General features: G+C 42.8%; 1 long non-coding RNA gene across 2 annotated transcripts in view; it reads right to left on the minus strand.

The window, feature by feature from the left end:
* Nucleotides 1–1,259: 1,259 nt before the first annotated feature.
* LOC134340118 (uncharacterized) overlaps nucleotides 1,260–15,451 on the minus strand; it is a 57,471-nt gene continuing 43,279 nt past the window's right edge. For both annotated transcript variants that reach the window (XR_010016487.1, XR_010016488.1), the window contains 4 exons: nucleotides 13,339–13,453; nucleotides 10,417–10,507; nucleotides 4,567–4,676; nucleotides 1,260–1,832 (listed from right to left, as the gene is read on the minus strand). This is a non-coding gene — a long non-coding RNA (uncharacterized LOC134340118). The remainder of the gene's footprint in view (nucleotides 1,833–4,566; nucleotides 4,677–10,416; nucleotides 10,508–13,338; nucleotides 13,454–15,451) is intronic.

The raw sequence follows: 15,451 nt of genomic DNA on the forward strand, positions 1-15,451 counted from the left end.
AATTGCCCGATGCTGTGACCCCATTATAGACTCAGCCCACATTTCCATAGACATATGTGGCATAGAGAATCGTCCCATGGACACCAGGAAGGAGTACCACAGGAAATTATTGCAGGGCCAACATTGACAACATTCAGCAGGCAACTGGATACTTAAGAACCCATAAAACGAATGAAGGCTTTTCTTTCTATTCTTCCCGAGTGAGAGCTTACAGGAAACTGAGGTAGTAGTGAGGAAGGCGGGACATCATTTTTCTGCACGAGGGTCAGCTGAGATGGCAGAGAACTGAGCATGCCTGCAAGGTCCCATCATGGGCAGAACCTGCGATGGAGGGTAGTGTTTGAGAATTGAGATCAACAGAAGTGAGTCTTACAGCTTAATTTTCTAAATAAGGTCAATGAAGTGAATTCAAATCCAGTCTCCTGCTTTCTCTAGAAAGAATAACAGACTCAAGACATGAAGATTAATTGATTTTATTGAGCATTTCAAGGCAAACATCTGTTCTTTATATTTTCATGACACTCTTCTCCCTGTCCATTTTTATCTGCATGTTGTTTGGACCCACTTAGGAAAATTAAGCATTCATCTACATTGGGCAGTAGCATGGCAACACAGAACATACGAGGCCAGACACTCGCCCTAATGTGTCTGTATCCTTTGCTGGAGTCGTTGAAACTTTGCATTCTGCGAACTGACTTGGTGACAGGACAATGTAGTGTTTCCAAAATGCAGCATATAATCAACCTCAAACTGTGAGTGGTTTTAAAAGCTTGAAGGATTTTGCAGACAATTCATAGACACTGGTCAGTGTTATTTTTTAAAGCAAAAAAAGCAACGTTATGCGCACAGATCTCCCACAAGCAGCAATGAGATAATGTCCTTTGATAATGTTGGTCCAATATGCCAGGAGTACTCTTGATTTCCTTTAATATTAAAATGCTGTAGATATTTAGACAGGTTTTTAAAAGTGGTCAAAAAGCTATTGCATTCTACCATAGCTAGTGATCAACAGGCCTCTGTTCCTCTACCACCTCCACTTCCTCTTCCTGTCCTGTGCCTTGTTACTCACCTGAAGCTCTCTACGTCCTCAAGGATATGCACAACTGTTCTTCAAGAAACTGCAGACAGTTGTAGACACAGCACATCACAGGTACCTGCCTCCCCTCCACAGACTCCATCTACATTTCCCCCTGCCTTAGTAAAGCATCCAACATAAGCAAAGACCCCTCCCTCCCACCCCCACCCTGGACATTCTCCCTTTCCCTCTCTCATCAGGCAGATGATACCAAAACCTGAAAGCTCGTATGATCAGGCTTAAGGAAAGCTTCTATCCTGCTGTTATAAGAATACTGAACAGTCCCCTAGTTGACAAGATCGACTCTTGACCTCACAATCTACATTGCTATTGCCTTGTACCTTATTGTCTGCTTGCACTGCACATTCTCTAGAACTGTATCACTTTATTCTGCACTGTCATTGTTTTCTCTTGGCTTATCTCAATGTATTGATGCAATGAAACAATCTGTATGGAAGACATGTCAAACAAAGTTTTTCCCTGTACCTTGGTACCTGTGACAATAAAAACCAATTTACCAAATTTAACTTCAACGCAAATCAACAATGTAGCTGCATTATAGAAACCATAGAAAGGGGGACAGATTGCAGTAGGATGGTGAAAACTGACAGAACAGGAGATGCTCTTCCCTTACCCCCTCCATGATTTCAGGCAGCCATGGGTAGAATTGTTGAGTTGACTTCCGAAAAGGGGTCAAGAGCTTACATTTCCCGAGCCTTGCTCCGCTTTGGGTCTTTGTTCCTTTGTAGAGTATAGCCTAGTTTTGGAAACAAAGAACAAGTATTGACATGTTGCAGACAGAAGGTGGGACTACAGTGATAGATGGTCTCATTGCACGTTTCATTGAGGGGTCATGTGCCAATATGATGTAAAAAGGGTTTCAATTACCTGGGTGTCATTATACACCAGTCATTGAAAGTGGGCATGCAGGTACAGCAGGCGGTGAAAAAGGCGAATGGTATGCTGGCATTTATAGCGAGAGGATTCGAGTACAGGAGCAGGGAGGTACTACTGCAGTTGTACAAGGCCTTGGTGAGACCACACCTGGAGTATTGTGTGCAGTTTTGTTCCCCTAATCTGAGGAAAGACATCTTTGCCATAGAGGGAGTACAAAGAAGGTTCACCAGATTGATTCCTGGGATGGCAGGACTTTCATATGAAGAAAGACTGGATGAACTGGGCTTGTACTCGTTGGAATTTAGAAGATTGAGGGGGGATCTGATTGAAACGTATAAGATCCTAAAGGGATTGGACAGGCTAGATGCAGGAAGATTGTTCCCAATGTTGGGGAAGTCCAGAACGAGGGGTCACAGTTTGAGGATAGAGGGGAAGCCTTTTAGGACCGAGATTAGGAAAAACTTCTTCACACAAAGAGTGGTGAATCTGTGGAATTCTCTGCCACAGGAAACTGTTGAGGCCAGTTCATTGGCTATGTTTAAGAGGGAGTTAGATATGGCCCTTGTGGCTACAGGGGTCAGGGGGTATGGAGGGAAGGCTGGGGCGGGGTTCTGAGTTGGATGATCAGCCATGATCATAATAAATGGCGGTGCAGGCTCGAAGGGCCGAATGGCCTACTCCTGCACCTATTTTCTATGTTTCTAATTATAAAGTTGAAAATTGGAGAAGGGCTCGCTGAAATATGATATGCATGGGATGCCATTGGAAGAGAAATAAAATTCTTCGAAGGGGAAGGTAAAGAGTCACAGCCCATCTAGACCCCATCACCATATCTTCCCCTTCCCCCTCCATCTGCCCATCACCCACACACTCCTCCAATGAATTCCCCTCCCATCTGTCTGCCACACCTCCCTTATATTTACTTATTGAGATACAGCGCAGAATAGGCCCTTTGAGCCGTGCTGCCCAACAATCCCCAGATTTAATCCTAGCCTAGTCACTGGATAATTTACAAAGACCAATTAACCTACCAACCGGTACATCTTTGGAATGTAGGAGGAAACCAGAGCACCTAGAGGAAACCCACAGAATCATGAGGAGAACGTACATACTCCTTACAGCCAGTGGCGGGATTTGAACCCGGGTTGCCTGTAATGTAAAGCGTTGTGATAACCACTACACTACTGCTGCCTTCCATTATACACCTTCCTCTCCTATCAGATTTCACCATCCCTAGCTCTTTGTCACCTCTACCTCTCACCTCCCAGCCTTCGCCGCTATTCCCACTCTCCCTTCCTCCAATCTCCTTCTCCCCTCCTCCATGAGCGCCATGGTAGCGTAACAGTTAACGCGTTGCTATTACAGCTTGCAGTGTCAGAGTTTGGAGTTCAACTCTGACACCATCTGTAAGGAGTTTGTACGTTGCACCCTATGAGTACGTGAGTTTCCTCCGGGTGCTCCAGTTTCCTCCCAGAGCCCAGAGACATACCAAAGTCTAATTGGTCATAGTCAATTGTCCTGTGATTAGGCTGAGGTTAAATAGGTCAGTTGTTAGGCAGTGCGGCTTGTTGGACTGGAAGGGGCTGTTCAACGCTGTATGTGTAAATAAATAAAATCTGCCTAGTACACCTCCTCACCTGGATCTGCCTGTCTCCTCCCGTTTCTTATCCCACCCCTTCCCCACTCTATACAGACTTTATCTCTCCCTTCTGCTCTTTCAGTCCAGTCGAAGACACTCAAAACTTTGAGTGTCCATTTCTCCCCTTGGATACTGTCTGACCCACTGAGTTTCTCCTCAGTCTGACCAGCTTCCAGATTCCAGTATCTGCAGCCTCTGGTGTCTCCATTGTTCTTTGAGGGCTTCGAATGGAACAGATTGATAATGAAGATGGACTAGCTTCAATGAGAATTGTGGTCGGCATTTCCAATTGGGCAAAGGGCCTGTTCCTGTGCTGTATAGCTCAATGGAGGAGGAGAGACTGGTGAACCAATGAACTCAGTGAAAACAGGATTGTTACTGGTGACAAGGGTGTCACAGCAGTTAGAATAGCTCCAGGGACCTGTGTTCAATACCAACTTTTCGGTGAAATGTGTCAGGAGCTTGCATAGTCTCCCTGTCACTGTTTGGCTTTCTTCTGCTGCTCCAGTTTCCTCCTGCACCTGGGGAATTACCTAACCACTGAAAATGACTCCTAGTGCAGTTACAGGGCAAAGGAACATCAGGGGAGCGGATGAGCACTTGAGAGATGCTATTAACATTAATATGGGCCTCGATGCAGTTGCCACATGATATACAGTATCTATTTCCTGTCATCATCAGACATGATGGACAACCAATATACAGCATCTCCACAGCCCACACAGCCATGTTACTGACCACAGTATGAAACATTCCATTTACCCAGAGATTCATCCATTATTGTCTCTTCTCCATGCAGTGAGAGCCCACTTAGAGTCAATTATGCAAACTCTGGACTGATGGAATATGTCCAAGATAGCATTACCACATGTGATCGTCTCATTAAACTTGCAGTTGATGCTGTCCATCAACACATCTGCTTATACCAGTACCTTGATCTAAGACCCATACTTACGTGTAAAAATGGAAACGATCCATTGATACTCTGGGGTTTGTGGAAGCCATCAAACAAGTAGGCGTCTTTTTTCCCAAACACGTATTTCATGTCTTCTAGGCCATTGACAACTGGAAAATATAAACAACAGAAACCATTTTCTTTTTAAACCAACCAAGCAGGATATGGCATTATGCTGGTATTTGATACAGTGTTTCAGGTAGAGGACATACATCCCTTATGTTGTGATTAGCCAGGATGCAAAGAAGTTCCCTGTTCATGTGAAGCTCACAAAGTCAACAGCATGTGTGGCTATAACAACTCTGTCAAGGCTTTTCACCATTTGATTGGTTTCAATGAGGTCACCCCTCATTTTTCTGAATTCTAGTGAATACAAGCCCAGAGTAATGAAAGCTCTTCATGTGACAAGCCATTCAACCTTGGAATCATTTTCGTGAATCTCCTTTGAACCCTCTTCAGTTTCCACACATCCTTTCTAAGGAGCCTAAAACTGCACACGATATTTCAACTGAGGCCTCATCAGTGTTTCATAATCATTCCTTGCTTTTATATTCTAGTCCTTTTGCAATGAATGCTAACATCGCATTTGCCTTCCTCACTACAGACCCAAACTGTAAATTAACCTTTAGGGAATCCTGCACAAGGATTCCCAAGTCCCTTTACGCTTCAGATATTTGTATTTTCTCTCCATTTAGAAAACAGTCAACCCTTTCACTTATTCTACCAAATGCATGACCATATACTTCCTAATACTGTGTTCCATCTGCCATATCTTTGCCCATTCTCCTAATCTGTCTGTCCTTCTGTAGCCTCTCTACTTTCTCAAAACTAATTGTCCCTCCACCTATCTTCATATCATCTGCAAACTTTGCAAAAAAGCCATCAATTCCATCATCCAAATCATTGACATATAAAGTACAAAGTATCGGTCCCAGCATAGACCCCTGAGGAAAACACGTTAGTCAGCAGCATCCAACCAGAAAAGGCTCCCTTTATTCCTACTCTTTGACCTCCTGCTGGTCAACCACTGCTTTATCCATGCTAGAACCTTTCCTGTAATACCATGGGCTCGTAGCTTGTTAAGCAGCCTCATGTGTGGCACCTTGTCAAAGGCCTTCTGAAAATCCAAATGCACAACATCAACCAATTCCCCCTTGTCTATCCCGCTTGTCATTTCTTCAGAAAATTCCAACAGATTTATCAGGCAAGATTTTCCTTTGAGGAAGCGATGCTGACTGCAGCCTATTTTATTATGTACCCTGAGACCTCATTCTTAGTAATAGACTACAAAATCTTTCCAACCACTGAGATCAGACTAACTGGCCTATAATTTCCTTTCTTCTGCCTCCCTCCCTTGTTGAAGAGCGGAGTGACATTTACAAATTTCCAATCTTCCAGAACCATTCCAGAATCTAGTGATTCTTGAAAGATCATTACCAGTGCCCCCACAATCTCTTCAGCCAACCCTTTCAGAATCCTGGGGTGTAGACCATCTTGTCCAGGTGTCTTATCTACCTTCAGACCTTTCAGTTTCCCAAGAACCTTCTGTTTAGTAATGGTAACTTCACACACTTCATGACCCCTGACACCTGGAACCTCCAGTCAAGACTGATGCAAAATACTTATTTAGTTTGTCATTTCCTTGTCCCCGATTATTACCTCCCCAGCATTGTATTCCAGCAGTCCGATATCCACTCTCACTTCTCTTTTACACTTTGTGTATCTGAAGAATTTTTGGTATCCTTTTTAATATTATTGGCTAGCTTACTTTCGTATTCCATCTTTACCTTCTTAATTACTTTTTAGTTGCCTTCTGTTGGTATTTGAAAGCTTCCCAATCCTCTGACTTCCCACTAATTCTTGCTCTATTATATGCCCCCTCTTTGGCTTTTATCTTGGTTTTGACTTCTGTTGTTAGTCATGGTCATCTTGCCTTTAGAATGCTTCTTTCTCTTTGGGATTTGAGGCACCCCCTCTGCCTTCCTGCCTACACTTTCAATACAACGGGTATCCTTAAACATCATCTATAAATCCGCCAATGACACAACTATTGTTGGCAGAGTCTCGGATGATGATGAGGTGCTGTACAGGAGCGAGACAAATCAGCTGGTTGAGTGGTGTCACAACAACAATCTTGCGTTCAACGTCAGTAAGACCAAGGAATTGATTGTGGACTGCAGGAAAGGGAAGCTGAAGAAACACACAACAGTCCTCATTGAGCAATCAGTAATGGAAAGCATGGCCAACTTCAAGTTGCTGGGTGTCAACACCTCTGAAGATCTCTATCTATTCTGGTGATCACACACCAGCAGCTATACTTCATTAGGAATTGGTACGTCACCAAAGAACCTCTCAAATTTCTACCGATGTACTGTGGAGACCATTCTGACTGATTGCATCACTGCCTGGTATGGAGGCTCCAACGCATAGGATTGATCAAAGCTTGAGAGGGTTGTAGACTCAACCAGCTCCATTACAGGCACTACTTTCTCACTATTTTGCTCTATTTATTTAATTTTATATTTCTTATGGCAAACCTATAGCATTTTATGCATTGCATTGCTGCCACAAAACAACAAGTTTCATGACATACCTCAGTGACCATTTTATTAGGTACACCTGGTTAATCCTGTGGCAGCAACTCAATGTATAATGCATGTAAGGGGTTTCTTCTTTTATGTTACTGCTAAGGCTAATAAAAATGGCTTCTTTGTTATGTTAACTGCTGAGAAAGTGCTTCTCTATAGCAGTTTGTTTGGGTTATAATTACTGATAGAAAGAATTGTATTCATTTGCTAACCAATTGGGATAGATGTTATTCTTTCTTGTGTGTCTGCAAGCTATTGTTTTTGCGGGCTTTAGGGCAGAAGGCGCGATGGGGAGAGAGAGAGGAGATGCGTTGTAAGCTGGACAGTGGGACCGACCCCAAGTGGGAGTCTGAGGCCCAGGGTCTTCAGTGAGTAGAGGAGACGAAGACAGACTCGTGTGGAGCGTCTGGTCGACCACCGTGGTTGGTCCCAGGCGGTGGGTCGAGGAGGTCGGAGGGGATCGAATGGTGGAAAGAAGACTCCGTTAATTGAGCTCCAACTGTTGTGCATGAAGTGGTTGAACTTTGATAAGCTTGGTGCCTTTTATTTTCCTTTTATATTTTATCTCTATTAATTACATAGTTCCAGTAAGATCTATAAAGTGTAATCATTTACTCGCATATGGTGTATTGTCTGTTATTTGGCGGGGTGGGGTACATCACACAGCATCCACACAAACCTGATTACCCAGTTTGGCGGGGCCAGAGGCTGCTCCCCTAGACGACAGCGAGCTGAGCGAGTCTGAGGCTGGCCAGGGGACTACATGCATGCAGACATGGTCTGGAGATTTAGTTGTTGTTCAGACCAAACATCAGAATGAGGAAGAAATGTGATCTAAGTGACTTTGGCCATGGAATAATTGTCGCTGCCAGATGGGGTGGTTTGAGTATCTCAGAAACTGCTGATCTGTTTACAGAGGAATGGTGTGAAAAACAAAAAAAAACATCCAGTGAGTGGCAGTTCTGTGGGTGTAAACACCGTGTTAATGAAAGAAGTGAGGGGAGAATGGCCAGGCTGATTCAAGCTGACAGGAAGGCGACAGTAACTCAAATAACTACACGTTACAACACTGGTGTGTGCTGAAGAGCATCTCGGAAGGCACAACACGTCAAACCTTGAAGTGGATGGGCTACAGCAGCAGAAGACCATGAACATACATTCATTGGCCACATTATTAGATATCTAATAAAGTGGTCACTGAATGTATTTCACTGTTAATAAACCTGATTCTGATTTGGACCACATTTTAGGTAATCAGTGGCTTTGAGTTTAGATTGCCATATGTAGCACTGTACAAGTTTTCAGGAATCAATAATAAAATATTGACAAATAGGAAAACACAATAAACTTCATGCACACACACCCTTTGTTTTCTGGCCATTAAGGTGGTGTTTTAAATCATTTATAATTCCAAAGAGAATCATAAACCATATGACCTTGCAATACAGATGGAAATGATTTGACTGTTGTAAGTGTTTAAGGTTTTTAAATTTAGTACTTTGCTTAACTTTTCTCCATAACCCTAATTTTTAAAGATGTATTAATTCATGAAATGTAGATGCCACAGGTATTGCCAGGAATTATAGCCATATCCAAATCCCCCTTAACTGAGGGGATGTTGTTCACTTGGCAGGTCTAGAGTCACATAGAGGCCATAAATGGATAAGGAGGGCAGAGTACATTAATGAACTAGATTGATTAATACGACAATCCAACAGTTTCACAGTCACCGTTATCAAAGCTACCTTTTTCTGTTGACTTCACGTGTATGTAATTACAAACGTTTGTATTTGAATTTATGTTCCCCAGCTGTCTTTATGGAATTTGAACTCTGACTGCTAGTCAAGTAACTTAACCACTTCACCAGGTTACTCCTCCAAAAGTGCGTCTCATTTCTATTTGGAAGTCCCTATTTAATCTACTTCCTATACTTAAAATTGTACGTTCTCCAATATCACAGCGTTCTCTTTTATATTTCCACTCTGTTCTTTCGCCAATCATTCTAAATTAGCAACTTGTTTTTACTGAATCAATTAACAGCTAACAGCACATAGTATCTCCAGGTAAAAGTAAACCTTCCCCTGAGAACTGCAGGAGAGAGCATCCTGACAAACTGCATCACTGCCAGGTACAGAAAGTGCACTGCAGTGGACAGGAAGGGTAGTCAAAACTACCCAGTGTATCACCGGAACCAGCCTACCTGCCATCAAGGACATATATACATGTAAGGGGGTTTCATCTTTTATGTTACTGTGTAGGCTAATTAAAATGGCTTCTTTGTTATGTTATACTTGGGAATGCTTCTTTGTTATGTTAAATGCTGAGAAAGTCCTTCCCGCTAGCAGTTTGTTTTGTATTATCTATTGATATGAGGACGAATGAACCAATTGCGATAGTTGTTATGCTTTCGGTGTGTCTGAAGATATTGTATGCGCGGGGTTTTGGGAAGGCGGGAGAAAGGGAGACAGAGGATGGACCAGGTGCTGTGAGTCCACTAACGGGGTTGGACCCCGAGCGGGGCGTTCGGCAAGGAGAGGAGACGGAGACGGACTTGTGTGGAGCGTCTGGTCGACCACCGTTTTTGGTCCCAGGCGGCCGGTCGAGGTGGTCCGAGGGGTCGCAGGGTGAAGAAGAAGGGTCCTGAGCTCCAATTGTTTGTGCACGAAGAAATTGAACTTTAATAAGTCTGGCGCCTTTTAGTTTCCTTTTATATTTTATTCTCTATTAATTATATAGTTCCAGTAATATCTATAAACTGTAAATCATTTGATCGTATCTGGTGTATTGTCTGTTATTTGGGCGGGGTGGGGTACATCACACAGCATCCACACAAACTAGTTACCCAGTTTGCCGGGGCCAAGGGTTGTTTCCCTAGACGACAGCGAGCCAAGTGACCCTGAGGGTGGCCAGGGGGCTACATACAGAAAGGTGCCGGTAAAGGGCCAGTATCATCATGAAGGATCCCACCCACTTATCAGGGAGGAGGCTATGTAGCATCCACGCCAGGACCACCAGACTCAAAAACAGTTACTTTTCCCAAGCAGTAAGACTGATCAACACTTCCACCTGCTAACTCCACCACTACTTTATTATTTCCCAGTAGTCCCCTTATATGAATCCTGGGGTCACTATATGACAATCAGTCTATGTATATAAGCTATCGTATGTATTTATATCTATTGTGTTCTTTATCTTTTGTGTTGTTTACTTTGTGCTGCATTGGATCTGGAGTAATAGTTATTTTGTTCTCCTTTATACTTACGTATTGGAAATGACATTAAAAAACCTTAAATCTTGAATCTTGCAGTCTCCATTGAAATCAAAGAGCACACAAGTCAACCAAATGTAGTGATCTACAAATTAAAAGAAATCAATTGTAAAGTCCTGCTGAAGGGTCTTAGCCTGACGCATTGACTCTTTATTCCTCTCCACAGATGCTGCCTGATCTGCTGTTAATCCAGCGTTTTGTGTGTGTTTCCAATTGAAAAGTATACCACAAAGAAGCACATCACAAACTCAATCCATCCTGGAAAATGTACATCCAAAATTATTTGATTCAAACCTACAAGCTTGAAATTTAATCATTAACAAATAAACCAGCTGATAATTGAGACACAAGAGGCTTAGCTGTTGGATTTTGGAGCAAGAAGCAATCTGCTGGAGGAACTCAGGAGGTCAGCCAGCATTAATGGAGGAAAATGGACAGTCAATGCTCTGGGTCAAGATCATTTATCTGATCTGAAAGCTAGAGGAGCAATAACTGATATAAAGAGGTGAGGGGAAGGGATGGCAGGTAATGGGTGGGTCCAGGTGAGGAGGGGTGATTGGAAGATGGAGGAGGGGAGAGTGAAGATAGTGACAGAGACTGGGAGGTAACAAAGGGCTGCAGATGGTGGGTCTGATAGCAGAGGAAGGTGGAGCATGGAACCAAATAATAGAGATGCATAGAGTTGACGTGAATAAGGTTTTTCCATTGAGAGTGGGGGGGGGATTCAAACAAGAGGGCATGAGTTGAGAGTTAAAGGGCAGAAGTTTAGGGGTAACATGAGGGGAAACTTCTTTACTCAGAGAGTGGTAGCTGTGTGGAATGAGCTTCCAGCAGAAGTGGTTGAGGCAGGTTCGATGTTGTCGTTTAAAGTTAAATTGGATAGATATATGGACAGGAAGGGAATGGAGGGTTATGGGCTGAGTGCAGGTCGGTGGGACTAGGTGAGAGTAAGAGTTTGGCACGGACTAGAAGGGCCGAGATGGCCTGTTTCCGTGCTGTAATTGTTATATGGTTATATGGAATGTCAGCATAGGCTTTTATACTTAATTTGCTGGAGGGTGACTTGAACTCACAAATCCTCTCTCAAAAAGACAAGGCTTTCATTTACAGCTGAAAAGCTTAAATTTGTAAGCTGCTTAAGATAATAACCAACAAATGAAGTCAAGTTTGCAATGGAAACTGCACAATCCCAGGAATGAAAAGCTTAACACATGAGGTGCATTTGATGTTCCTCTCAATAGCGGAGTCCCTCAGGGCTGCACACTGAGACCCCTCCTTTACACCCTGTATGCCCATGGCTGCATCGCCACCCACAGCTTCAATCTGCTAATTGAATTTGCCAACAACACAACATTGATTGGCCTTTATCTCAAACAATAACAAGATGGCCTACAGGGAAGAAGTCAACACAAAATTCTCTGCAGATGCTTTCCAAGGAAGAAGTCATCTCTCTGACACAGTGGTGTCAAAAAAACAACCTCTCTCCTCAATGTCACAGAAACAAAAGAACTGGTTGTGGATTACAGGAGCAATGGAGACGGATTAACCCCTATTGACATCAATGGATCTGGGATTGAGAGGGTAAACAGCTTCAAGTTCCTCGGCATCCACATCACCAAGGATCTCACACGGTCTGTACACACCAGCTGTGTGGTTAAAAAGGGACAGTAGCACCTCTTTCACCTCAGACGATTGAGAGAGTTTGGTATGGGCCCCCGTATCCTAAGGATTTTCTACAGGGGCACAATTGAGAGCATCCTGACTGGCTGCATCACTGCCTGGTATGGGAACTGTACTTCCCTCAATCGCAGGATTCTTCAGAGATTGGTGCGGACAGCCCAGCACATCTGTAGTTGTGAACTTCCCGCTATTCAGGACATTTACAAGGACAGGTGATTTGAGTGCACTTCTATGTTACACTGACTGTTCTATTTATTATAGATTATTATAAATTATTATGATTGCACATTGCACATTTAGATGGAGATGTAACGTAAAGATTTTTATTCCTCGTATGTGAAGGATGTAAGAAATGAAGTCAAGTCATGTCAATTCAATTCAATTCAATGTCTCTGGGTCTGTACTCGATAGAAGTTCAGAAGGATGAGAGGGATCTCATGGAAACCTACCAACTACTGAAAGGCCTGGATAAAGTGGATACGGACAGCATGTTTCCATTGGAAGGACAGTCTAGAATCTGAGGGCACAGCCGCAGAATAAAGGGGGTGTCCCTTTTAAAACTGAGATGAGGAGGAATATCTTCAACCAGAGGGTTTTTGAATGTGGATTTCATTGCTACAGAGGGCTGTGGAGGTCAAGTTATTGGGTATATTTAAGGCAGAGATTGATAGATTCTTTATGGTAAAGGAATTAGGGGTTACAGGGAGAAAGCAGGAGAACGGGGTTGGAAATCTCAACCATGATGAACGGCAGAGCAGACTCGATGGGACAAATGGTCTTATCCTGCTCCTATGTATTATATTTTTCATTAAATCATCTCTTAACATTGGTAGTCTGTGTAACGGGTTACTTGGAAAGCTGACTGAAGTGTGATATTGCAAAGTGTGTCTTCCTTTTTTTGAATGTACACAGATATACCTTCTGGGCAAAACTTTCACTTAACGGATTTATATTAATGCAATACTCTACAAGTAAATCATGTTTCAAATTACAATCACTAAATTGCTGAAGATAATTTAAAGCAGCAAATTCAAACAAGACCAGACAGCACTGGAAAGGAATAAAAGCCCAAATCTTAAACATTGATCCAATAAGATACTTCAGTCACTCTACATCCATTAAACCCACAGGCAGAAATCTTTTTACTGATGTACTGTACCTGCATGGGCAAGATCATCACAAACTGTGTACATCTTAACCCTCAGATTCAGGGTTATGCTGTATTTGTATATGCACCTGTGTATAGCCTTGATCAGGTGAAATAGCAGCTACTAGCATCGGAAGTGTCTGTCAATCCTTTATGTGTAATCCAGTGGAGCTCATTTAAAATGTTCTGCTTTACATAAAGCATCTGAAAGAAAGAAGAAAGTTCAAAATAAGCTTCAAGTCAACACTTCTCAACCTTACCTACCAGGTTCAAGAACAGCTGCTTTCTTTCAACCCTTCGGTTCTTGAACCAACCTGCACAACCCTAATCACTACATCTGTATAGCAACATTACAGCCACTTTGATCACTTTGCACTACAAGGACTTTGTAGCAATATTTGCAGATGATATGAAGATGGGTGGAGGGGTAGGTAGTGCTGAGGAAGCAATGCAGCATTGCAGGAGGACTTAGGATGGGCAAAAAAGTGGCAGATGGAATACAGTGTTGGGAAATGTATGATAATGCATTTTGGTAAAAGGAACAATAGTGCGAACTATTATCTAAATGGGGAGAAGGTTCAAACATCAGAGGTGCAGAGGGACTTAGGAGTCCTCATGCAAGACTCCCGGAAGGTTAACTTACAGGTCTGTGGTAAAGAAGGCAAATCCAATTTTGGTATTTATTTCAAGGGGAATAGAATATAAAAGCAAGGAGATAATGCTGAGCCTTTAAAAGACACAGAGTATTGTCAACAGTGTTGGGCCCCATATTTCAGAAAGGATGTATTGTCATTGGAGAGAGTCTAGAGGAGGTTCACAAAGATGATTCTGGGAATGAAGGAGTTAACATGAGGAGCGCTTGATAGCTTTGGGTCTGTACTCACTGGAATTTAGAAGAACGCTGGGGGATTTCTTTGAAATCTACTGAATGTTGAAAAGACTAGATAGGCTGGATGTGGGGAAGATGTTTCCTATGGTGGGAGTATCCAGAACTAGAGAGCACAGCCTCAAAGTTGAGGGGCAACCTCTTAGAACAGAGGTAAGGAGGAAATTTTTTCGCCAGAGAGTAGTAAATCTGTGGTATGCTCTGACACAGATTGCAGTGGAGGCCAAGTCTGTGCGTATATTTAGGGCAGAAGTTAATAGTTTCCTGATCAGTCAGGGCAAAGGATATGGCAAGAAGGCAGGTGTATGGGGTTGAGTGGGATCCGGGATCAGCCATGATGGAATGGCAGAGCAGACTCGATGGGCTGAATGGCCTAATTCTGCTCCTGTGTATTATGGTCTTATGGACTTTTTTTCTTTTTGTCCTAATTGTGTTCTTCCTGTAAAAATTGTGCATAATTTATGTACAGTTTTGTAAATGCTGTTTATCTGATGCTATGTGCCTGTGATGCTGCAGCAAGTAAGACTTTCATTTCATCTATGTATACGTGTACTTGAGCATATGACAAGAAACTGACTTTCACACTAAGTCCCTCAATTGCCTTTTACAACTTGTATTCGCTGCTAGATTCCTCATATTTATGACTCTTTCGGTGAAGGGCTCCACAGGGATAAGTGGACTAACCCTGATGAAAATCATCTGTTTCTGTATGGGAGGTGATTAACATTCCTCATGTTAGCTTGACTCGTAGTGATATGATAATGAACAGATAATTAGTTTTAATGATCTTGTTTGAAGGATAAATATTGCCCAGGGCACCAGGAATAGACAGCTCATTTTTGCTGCTTTGTGCAATAGAATCTTTTCTAAACTCTCATGACAGAGCGGATAAGGCCCCATCCGAAAAGCAACATGCACACAGCCATGCAGTACACCGTAGGATGGTCAAGTGACTGCCTTGACTTTTGTGCTCAAGCCTGAAACAAGGCCTGACTTGGAACAAACATGTTCTGCACTGAGCCACACCATGAGGAGGCTCATAGCCTTGAGGATAAGTTGTGCCGAATCACCAATTTCTACTTTAACCCCAATGACACGTTCCTACCCTCTTCCAATCCACATACCTCACGTCATGATGAACATTTGACTGACAATAATCTCAAGGAAATACACTTTTGCTTCATCAACTGCTTGACCCCAATGTCAACAGAAAGAGAGAAGCTTGTTAAACATCCAGGAGTGAACTTACCACAGCTCCTTTCACCTCCAATATCTGGTGCTGAAAACCCGTCCCAGAATGCATGTGCATCTCACTA

The sequence above is a fragment of the Mobula hypostoma genome, chromosome X1, assembly GCF_963921235.1.
Source record: "Mobula hypostoma chromosome X1, sMobHyp1.1, whole genome shotgun sequence".
Taxonomy (NCBI): domain Eukaryota; kingdom Metazoa; phylum Chordata; class Chondrichthyes; order Myliobatiformes; family Myliobatidae; genus Mobula; species Mobula hypostoma.